Source organism: Oratosquilla oratoria, chromosome 1 (genome assembly GCF_046742065.1).
Source record: "Oratosquilla oratoria isolate Oo_2021 chromosome 1, ASM4674206v1, whole genome shotgun sequence".
Classification (NCBI taxonomy): Eukaryota; Metazoa; Arthropoda; class Malacostraca; order Stomatopoda; family Squillidae; genus Oratosquilla; species Oratosquilla oratoria.
Genome location: NC_134777.1, coordinates 3449806 through 3460036, shown reverse-complemented (window position 1 = coordinate 3460036; position 10231 = coordinate 3449806).

Here is a 10231-nt window from a genome sequence, read left to right as displayed (position 1 = left end):
CAGGTTACCAGTTTCTGCTGGTCGTGGGACGTCGAACACCTCTCAGATGACGAGAGGGCTCAGCACCGCCAAGTGAAGGACACCAACCCCTTCTCATGACAACACCATCGCCTGCAGAGGGGCAGAAGCCCTTGTATCTTTATTTCCCATTTTTTTTTTATTCTTTTTTGTTTCGTTGGCATTTTGCCGCGGAGGTTTTTTTTTTTTATCGTAGTGATTGACGTAACTAGGCGACCCATTTTTGGTGGGCCACCTCTTTACGTCGTACACATCGGTTTTTCCCTCACGCTGAATTTGTATTGTGTTCGGCGGCTGTCGCTGCCTTTTGTTGGCAGGGGGAGGGATGTGGCATGAGTAGAACGCGTGACTATTTCTATGGTAAGCGTCTCGCGTTGGGTCACGTGCTCCCGCGTTAAGTTGGCGGGGGACGCGACCTAGCGTGACCATTGTTCTCTGCGGCGCGTCGTCACGTGACCCAGATGCGCGTCATCACGTGACCCAGATGCTAGCATCTGATTGGATGACGCGCTAGGCTGAACCAGCAGGGCGACTAGCCCGCGTCCGGACAATACTCAGATTATCTCTGACTACGCTACCAGGCGGTCGTGGTCAAGCAAGTGCTGGTTACAGGACACAAAGAGTAAGTGTGATATTCTATTCACAGTGCCGATTAGTTCTCTCCCCCATCAGCCTCCGATACACATTTCATATTCTGTGCTACAAATAAAGAGCCAACACATTTCTACGTGTTTTAGTCATTGAGCCTAACCATTCGGACACTTTACCATACGCGCGCGCGCACACACACACACACACACACACACACACACACACACACACACACACACACACACACACACACACACACACACACACACACACACACACACACACACACACACAAACACACCACAAACACAATTCAAATCCACGCTATTGCACCCAAGTACTCGGACGTTTTATTTGTAATATCATAAAAGCCACCGGCAGCGGTTGGATACGGACGCGGAAACGCGCCTGTGACGCGGGACCAACAGGAACTCGTCACAACCGTCAATTGCGGTTGAACCCGAGTCCAGGGGGGGACACAAAATGCCAGAGAAACTAACGGTCCCCCAGCGGTCGTCTAAATCCTTTGGTACTTCGGATGAAATCTGAACTGATGCCCCGCGTCTTGCTTGTTGACACATTTCCTAATGAATGGTCTAATTAGACTGGCCTGGGCCTGCGCTTAACTCAATAACATGATCTAAACGAGGGGCATAAACAGTCCGATTGAATGTTACCTGTTAACTGTGCCGGATATTTTGCAATTCTACTTTTTATTTATTTTTTCATGCAAATTAGAGCGTAGAAAACCTTTAATAAGTTTATCCGTACGCTGGTCATGTATATAATAATAATAATAATAATAATAATAATAATTAATAATAATAATAATAATAATAATAATAATAATAATAATAATAATAATGATAATGATAATGATAATGATAATAATAATAATAATAATGATAATAATAATAATGATAATAATAATAATAATGATAATAATAATAATAATAATAATAATAATAATAATAATAATAATAATAATAATAATAATAATAATAATAATAATAATAATAATAATAATAATAATAATAATAATAATAATAATAATAATAATAATAATAATAATAATAATAATAATAATAATAATAATAATGATGATAATGATGATGATAATAATAATAATAACAATAATAAAAGGATTGCATCCATTAGTAAAAATTTCCCATAATGTATTGATGGCTACGAGTATCTGGCAATATTAGAGCTTTCCCGTTTGATGAGGACGGACATAAAAATGGAAATATTTGTTTGTCAACAACTTTGACCCCTCTGCTGAGTAAACTCTGCGCTAAATGAAATATTTTGACATTATCCAGAACTAAATCTATAAATCTCTCAAACTCGTTGAAACGCATAGTAAAGGGTGAACAAGAATTAATCAAAATGTTTGTCCAAATACTATCTGGACAGAAGTCCCTCTAAGCTGAATAGAGTCGCCTGGTGACGACGACAAAATAATCCTTGTAGATGCGGTTCAGTGTTCAAAAGGGGGGGGGGAAGGGGTTTGCTCCTTCCTGATTCATCTACATTTCATGAATCTCATTTCGAGATCCCATCCTCTTCACCTCGTCTCCCTAAATAAGAAATCAAAACTCTACGAGGACATCTTGAAGACGAAAAAGCAACTGCTGTTTCACCTTGTCCTAATGGCAGTATATCCAACCATAAAGCTTCCCGTCTATGGTTTAACAATAGCTTAATTTTTCTGCCGAACACAAGAAAATCTTCCATCGATTGGTTATGGTGGTAGGGGCTGGAGGAGATGATATATGTTCCTTATCAACTCGCACGATCCATCCAATTGACCACACTAAGGGAAACCATACATACATATATATATATACCAAGGCTTTTTCCCCCTTACAAGGGAGGTAGCCAAAAAGAAAAAGTCATAAAACCATTCCCACCCATTCCATCCACCCCCCTCCACCCTCCCTCTTATCTTAGCACCTCCTGGATGACGGGTGATCCCTGCACCTTGTCCACTGCCCTGGGTCAGAGGTAGTGTCGCAAGACATAGCACATCCACAGCAAGGCCGCTTCATTAAATCGGCGACCCCTTCTCTCCGTGCCCCCATGCAGAAAAAACCACCCACATAAAACCAAATCCCCTAATGCAGCCCACTCTCGACACTTGTGCGCCTAATGCATCCCTTCACTCTATCCTCACTTACCTCCCACACAGTTCCCTATTTCCTCAAGTTTACCACAAGCACTCATTCACAAACCCACACGCACCCTACCCTTGCCTACCCCAGCATCTATAATCCTATTTCCCAACGAAAAAACCCAGCGCTTTAGGAGAAACAAAAGAATGTGTAATAGAGGATATAAACTTCACATCACCCATCAACGTGAACCCCAAGAGCACCATTAATCCATCTTTTCCCCAAACAACCAAAGTCAGTCATCCCCAACCATCATACTTATAGGAGCATGTATAAACTCAAAATTGTAGATACGAGCAGAAGTACACTCTACTCCAATGCTAATCACGTTCTAGCACCAAACCCTTACTAATTCTTTTAGAATTCCCAATGCTCCCACCAGACCTTACTGAAATAAGTACGAGTATCAGTTAAGTTTAGACTCATCGGTATCCACCCCATACTCTCTCAAACAGTATTCAAATATACTGAAGAATGAGTGGAAGGGCGGTGAGCTAAACACAGAGAACAGTTGGAGTTTTATTCACTAACGTCAGTGAATAAAACTCCAACTGTTCTCTGTGTTTAGCTCACTGCCCTTTCACTCATTTGTCTTCCATACTTGATACTGGAGAATCTCCGATTGCAGGGATTAATATAGCCTACACCATCACCTAATGACACGCATCAAAGCCAGTCACCATATCCTACCAACCCAAATAACAACGCACTCCATCGTACATTAGGACTGCCGAAGACTCATTCTAAATTTGCAAAATATATTTACCCTTTTTCATAAAGACAAACCTGACTGGATTTGTTTATAAGAAATACAACTAAACGTAAGAACACCTCCATATACCTATCATCACTCTCCCTACCAAAGCCAAACGAGGATGTACAGTAACACTCGTCTGCCCACTACTACTTAAATTTAACATTCCTCTCCAGCCCACTGAAGCCAGTCTTTCCTTATTGTAATTGAATAGGGCAGTGGTAGCAGTAGTGTTAGTTCATCTTCTATCGCCTAGTTTTCTTAATTGTAGCTTAGTATAGTAAACACAAACAGCCTCGTTAGGGCCAATAGGCCTGCTGTTGTTTGTTCTTCCTTCGTGTTTCTTTGTGTTCCTTTGTGGGTCGCTGGATCTTCCCCATCAGGAGATATAATTTCAGAAACATTATGAGAGCTCCTTATCAAACTACCACCATACCTTCTACTAGGAGACTTGAATGCAAGACAGCACTCTGGGAGAGGCAAGACCACAGCCCCACGAATCAAACTAACACCCTACCTCCTAACGTTTTACTTCATATCATAACGCAACGCAGACCACCTTATTGCCTTTCACCTACAAGTGATGACCTACACATCCACTGACAAAAACAATCCTGAGCACAACGGACCTGTTCATATATTCTGTATTGTCAGTAATATCAGGCTTTTTTTATTTTTTATTTTTTATTCTATTTAACTTATTACGCATTAGCGTCATACAGTGGGGGAGGTTTTCATAATGAATGTAGGAAGGCAACTGGTATGCACATGCTTACACACGTACACATACACTTATATACACATACAAATACATGGGTTGCAGGTAACATATACGACACTGGGTATTGTACATTCATTCAAAGGGGAATAAGACTGAGATGTCACGCAGGGCATCAGGTATTATGAGATCCCACCAAAGCGGGGGTAACGGACAAGTATTTCATCTAATCTATTTTGTGATAAGAGATGACGACAGATTGCATCTAATGGTAGTCCCTGGGGTATTAGATGTTTTACAGTGGGGCACGCTAGGCAGTAGTGCTCGATGGTGTTGGCTAGTGGAGCGTGGCATAGGCGACATTCTGTGAATACAGGCTCGCCCTCCACCCCGGCGACCTGCCACGGTGGATGGTAGCCTAGTCGCAGTCGGGCTGAGACAACATTGTGGCGACGAACCATAAGTCCCTTGCGGCGGTACTTGTATTTGTGGCGGCATACGGATTCGTAGTGGGTGATGGTGACACTGAAGGGTCTCTCGGTGTCCCGTCGACGTTGCTCAGGCAGAAGTGCAGCGGAGCGGACCCTGTTGAGGTAACATAGCAGGGAGAGAGGTCGTCCATCACCACGACGGGGGAGTCGGCAGGCTTCTTTTGCTAGGCGGTCTACTTTGGTGTTGTGGTGCAAACCTACATGAGATGGAATCCAAATAAATTCAATGCAGAGATTACGGATAGTTAGTAGGGATAGAAAGGAAAGGATTTGTTGTACAACAGAATGGTGAGTGGGATGAATAGCGGTGAGGGATTGCAGTGCAGGCTTAGAGTCACATATAATGACAGCATTCACTCCTCTTTGGCAAACGAGACTGATAGCATCTAAGATGGCGTATAGTTCACACAATGTGGAGCTGGAGTGATCTCTGAGTCGACGGCCGACCCAGCCCTCAGGAAGCGGCGGTAGGTCAGGTGAGTAGACTGCTCCTCCAGCTGCACCATCCGATTGTAGTGACCCGTCAGTGTAGAGGCGATGCGGAGCAGTGATGGAGGATGTTACCTGGGTAACATGTTCCAAGGCTAGCTGTAGTTGTAGAAGAGGTGGGTCACATTTTGCTGTAGGAGTGAAGCTAACCACAGGCGATGGTAGCGTCCACGGGGGAGGGCCTGGGGGTATGTCAGCTACTGGTACTTGTAAATCTAGGCTGCGAATGAAGGAGGAGATAGACTTTATAAGACGGCGACCGGGGGGCATGAGGCGGGGGACGGGCTGAGCGGGGCCGAGAGAATCTCTGACCAGTGCTGTGAAGTGCGGTGAGATGTGGGGAAAGTGTATACACTTAACTGTGAGGCAGGTGACATTAGAATAAATCCTCTCAACTAGGGATGGAAGCCGTAATTCCCGTTGCATGTTGACAATTCTGGTAGTCATTGGGCAACCGAGAATGATTCTCATGGCTTTATTCTGAAAAATCTCCAGTGGCTCTAAAGCATATCGAGGAAGTTGAATTAAGGCAGGGGAGAGGTAATCAACAACAGAGCGTATAAAAGTAATATAGACAGTTCTGGCCACGGGGATGGAGATACCGGAAGAGTTGTTGGTGAGCCACTGGAGAGGCCGGAGCCGACGTTGTAGACGATCTAGCAATTCACGAATTACGGTATGGGATTGACGCCGGGCAGAAAGAGTTTCCGAGATTCGTACTGGTGCACCAAGGTAGCAGTACTGGGAGCTTAGTGGGATGATGCAGTCTCCAATCATGAACTCTGGCAGCGTGGCAGGAGGGCGGTAGGAGAAAATTCTGCTCTTCTGTGGGGAAGCAACAAGGCCACAGTTAGCAGAAGCTTGGGAGAGAGAAGTAAGAAAGAGTTGTAGGTGTGTTGGGGAGGTAGTGTGAATACATAGGTCATCTGCATAGCATGTAATTGTGACCTCAGGAATAGTGGGCAAAGACGTGAGGAGACGATGCATAAGTATATTAAAGAGAAATGGACTTAGTACCCCTCCTTGAGGAGTGCCGAGATGAAAATCCCGTGAGGAGCTGTAGGCACCGCTAAAGAAGACACGGGAGGTTCGGTTACTGAGGTAGCCCTTAATCCATCGTAGTAATTTACCCTTAATTCCAAAGTCAATTAATTGATCTAAAATAACGTCTCGGTTTGCTATATCAAATGCACTTTTTAGATCTATAAATGCCACAACACTGTCACGGGAGAGGCGAGAATATAAGTCGACGAGGCAGTGATGGGTGCTGCGTTGGGGTAGAAAGCCGAAGAGACGTGGAGAAAGGCGATCTTGTAGTTGGTACATCAGTCGGGTGAGCAAGATTCTTTCCATTACTTTGCAGAAGCAGGATGTAAGGGAGATGGGCCTGAAATTTGCTGTACCGGGCTTGGGTATGGGGATTATTGTACTCGTGGTCCAGGCATGTGGGATATATCCATCTCGTAGACACATATTGTAGAGGCGAAGGAGGGGGTTACCGGGTACACGGTGCAGTAATCGTAGCACATTGTAGGTAATGCCATCATCCCCAGGGGACGTGGCTTTACCTCTCAAGAGAGCACGTCGTAGTTCATCTTCAGTGATTGGTATATTTTCTTCATCATCCTCTTGCAGCAGAGCATGTACTAAGCGGAGTCCACGAGCAAAAGCACCGGAGGAGAGGGCATCCTGGACGGGGGTAGGTAGGTTGGCAGGGTTGGACTGGTTTGACCACGTGACGATGAGCTGTTCGGCAAATACGGTGGGGGAATGATGACGGGCAGTAGCAGGAGTCTTCTTAATTACCCTGCGAATAAGGTGCCACATGGAGGCTACACTAGTTTGGTGATTAATTCTGTCCGTGAATCTCTTCCAGGAGTCAGTACTTACACATTCTAGGAGGGTTGTCAAATCGTCTCTGGATTGCTGGTAACGATGAAGTAGTTCAGGAGATGGGTTAGTTTGGAACATGAGTCCAACGCGCTCCGCTTCTTTCTGTGCGTCCTGAAGTCGGGTGTCTAGGTACCACGAGTGAGGAGGAGGGCGACGTTGGAGGTGGGGTCGTGATACGTAAAGCCTGTAAAAGTCGTGGGTGGCGGAGACAAGGCTATTGTATAACTGGTCGGGGGAGGAACAGTCTAAGGTAGGTAGTATGCAGGTCATGTATGAAATGTACGTCGGGCAGTATTTGGGGGGTATGGTGAGGCGTAGGCGTGTGATAGGGGGTGTAGGTATCGTAGGAAGAGAATAGTGGAAGAGAAGAGCAATATGGTCTGAGAATAATGCAGGTACTGAGGAGCACTGGATGCGGGATGATACCAAGCCAGAGGTGAGGACGTGGTCCAGGGTGCCTCCCCGGGAGTGTGTGGCGCCACCTGTGTCCCAGCGGGTCAGATGATGTCGGATGAAGGATAGTAGGTGAACACCAGGGCGGTTAGTGGTGCCAGGACGATCTCCCAATGCAGGATGTCGAGCATTGAAATCCCCTGCGTATATTATACCTTTGATCGTAGGTGGTGGAAGAGTGGTTGGACGAAGACGTGCGGGAGCAGAGTAGATATTGCAGAGCTGTAGGATTCCGCCCCCAATTTCTATCTCGAAGAGTTGGAATGTTACGTCAGGGTCTGTAGAGGAGCGCAGAAGACGGTGTATCAGTGTATTGTGTATGTATGTTAGAAGACCGTTTCGTATCGTATGAATATAGGGGATATATCCGGGAAGGGAGGGTGCCTGTGGTGCAGTGTTGGGCCGGTTTGGAAACGCCTCCTGTAGAAAAATGACACAAGGGTGATGTGTCTGTACATATGCCTTCAATTGTGTGTACTTTTTGTGGTTGGTGATACCATTGATGTTCCATGAAAGGAGGTCTAGGTGAATGTTAGTTACGAACGTTGCGTTTGCTAGTAGGAGACCGGAGTGTGGAGGTGGATGGACGATTCGAGGAAGACTGGCTAGTACTGGGTTGTAACTTACAGAGTTTGTCGAGACGAGTTGCAATGGATTCCATTCTCTCGGCAAGCATGGAGATGGAGGAGACGAGGGTTTGTTGGGATTCCGCCAGTGTGGAGAGTCTGGTGGCAGTAGTAGTTTGGCCTGAGACAAGGCTGTCAATCCTGGTGTCAATGGAGGCGAAGCGGTCCTCGAGTGCTGCACATCGCGCCTGAAGGGCTGCAACGGCCTTACGGAGGGCAGCGTCTTGCTGAGGGGGGGTGGGAGCAGAGAGGACAGTCCGGGCGGGAGGAGGTGGTGGGGCTGAGGTGGGGCCATTGGTCTGGGTCTGGCGCCGAGTACAGCCGTGCCAGACGTTGACACCTGGCTGTAGACATCGGGGGCACTTCCATTGTGATGGGTTCGGCTGTGGTGGAGGTTCAGAGGTGGAAGTAGTCGCAGATGGGGGCGGGGGCGCACTTCGGACGGGACATTCTCTGGATTCATGGGCGGCGGCACACCAGGCACACTTAGGGGAGGCGGAGCAGTACCTGGATATGTGACCGATACCCCAACACCTGTAGCACCAGGGTCGGTCGTCACGGAGTCTTTGGACTTGACACGGGGGGAGGAGAGGGAGGAAGTCAAAGGTAATGGTGTCGGGGGGTGTTTCGGGGAGGCTCCACACAATAACAATGCGGTTGATGGGGGTACCGTTCTGCATGAAGCGCCTGGCTGAGTGTACTCCTGGGAGCTGTAGGGCAAGCTTGTGATCCACGTCAACGGGATAGCGAGTGAGCAGGTATTGGGCGTACTTACGTGGTCTTTCGGGGGAGTCTTGAGGGAGAAGAGGCAGTGACATAAATTCATTTGTAGTAACTCGGTCCAGGATGTCTGTGCGTTGTCTTGATATGTAGATGAATCGAGAGGTGAGTGCAGCCATCTTAACCTCGGCCGTATCCCGTTGCAGGTGGAAAGTCTTGGTGATAGTTGACAGCCAGCGGAGTTTAACTTCTGTGGATGGGTTCCCGCTAAAGGCCAACTTAATATACTTGTCTCGGGGAGCAAATGCTGGAAGGGCGGGTGAGGGTCGGGTGGGGGCAACGGGAGTAGCACTGTGATTAGGCAGGGTAGGGCGAATAGGAGCCTTATTACACTCACTTGAGGTTCCCTTGATCGTCTTGGCAGCAGGCGGTTGACATTCTCCTGCGGGGAAGGTAGAGGTGTCGTCGGCCCGCCGTTTGGTACTGGGGAGCGCTGTAGACTGATGGGTATCATGCTGGGTGGTTGTTGGAGGGTGATGGGGAGTGGAGGTAGGACGAGGCAGGTCGGGCCAGTGGTTAACACTAATGTCGTCATCAGTGTCGGAAATCATTAAGTCCTGCTCTAAGCTGGACGCCGCTTCCGACCCCGAGTATTCCATCGAGGAAGGGAGGGCCTTGATAAGAAGGTAGGCTGATTTACTAGCGCGCAGTAGTTTGTAGCACTGTAACACAACTTGAGACAGCCGGTACGAGTCGTTAACGACGAGCACTGGATTCAAGTAGTTGACGGCAACAGTTTCGCACCTTCAGGTGTAGGTCCGTTCTCGACGAGAGCCAAGCACGGAATGTCGAATATCAGGCCTACACTATAGTGGCCACTTTTTACTTCACCTTACAACTCTCACAGGATCCCATCCACCTCTGCATTTTCGACAGTCCCTATAAAAGAAAAAAAGAAAAAATATCGAGTAGTATCATGCATCACTACAACAATAAAGAACTATCCAATATATCATGTAACACTGACCAATCTTAACAATCTAATGGGCAAGAACCATGAACTCTGCTTCTTCACCTCAGAGTCAGTAACCATATACCCCTGAAGGCGAACCTGCTGCGAAGATACTTCATCAATACAACTAGGAAACACCACCTTCCTAGTGGCTGAACATATCCGATATCTGGGCCTGATCATTGGCAAAAGACTTACCTGGACTCCCACTAAAAAGCTCACTCGAAGGAACTGGACATCCACTTTGAATATTCATCGCTATCTGACAGAGCTGAGATATCTCTACCACATC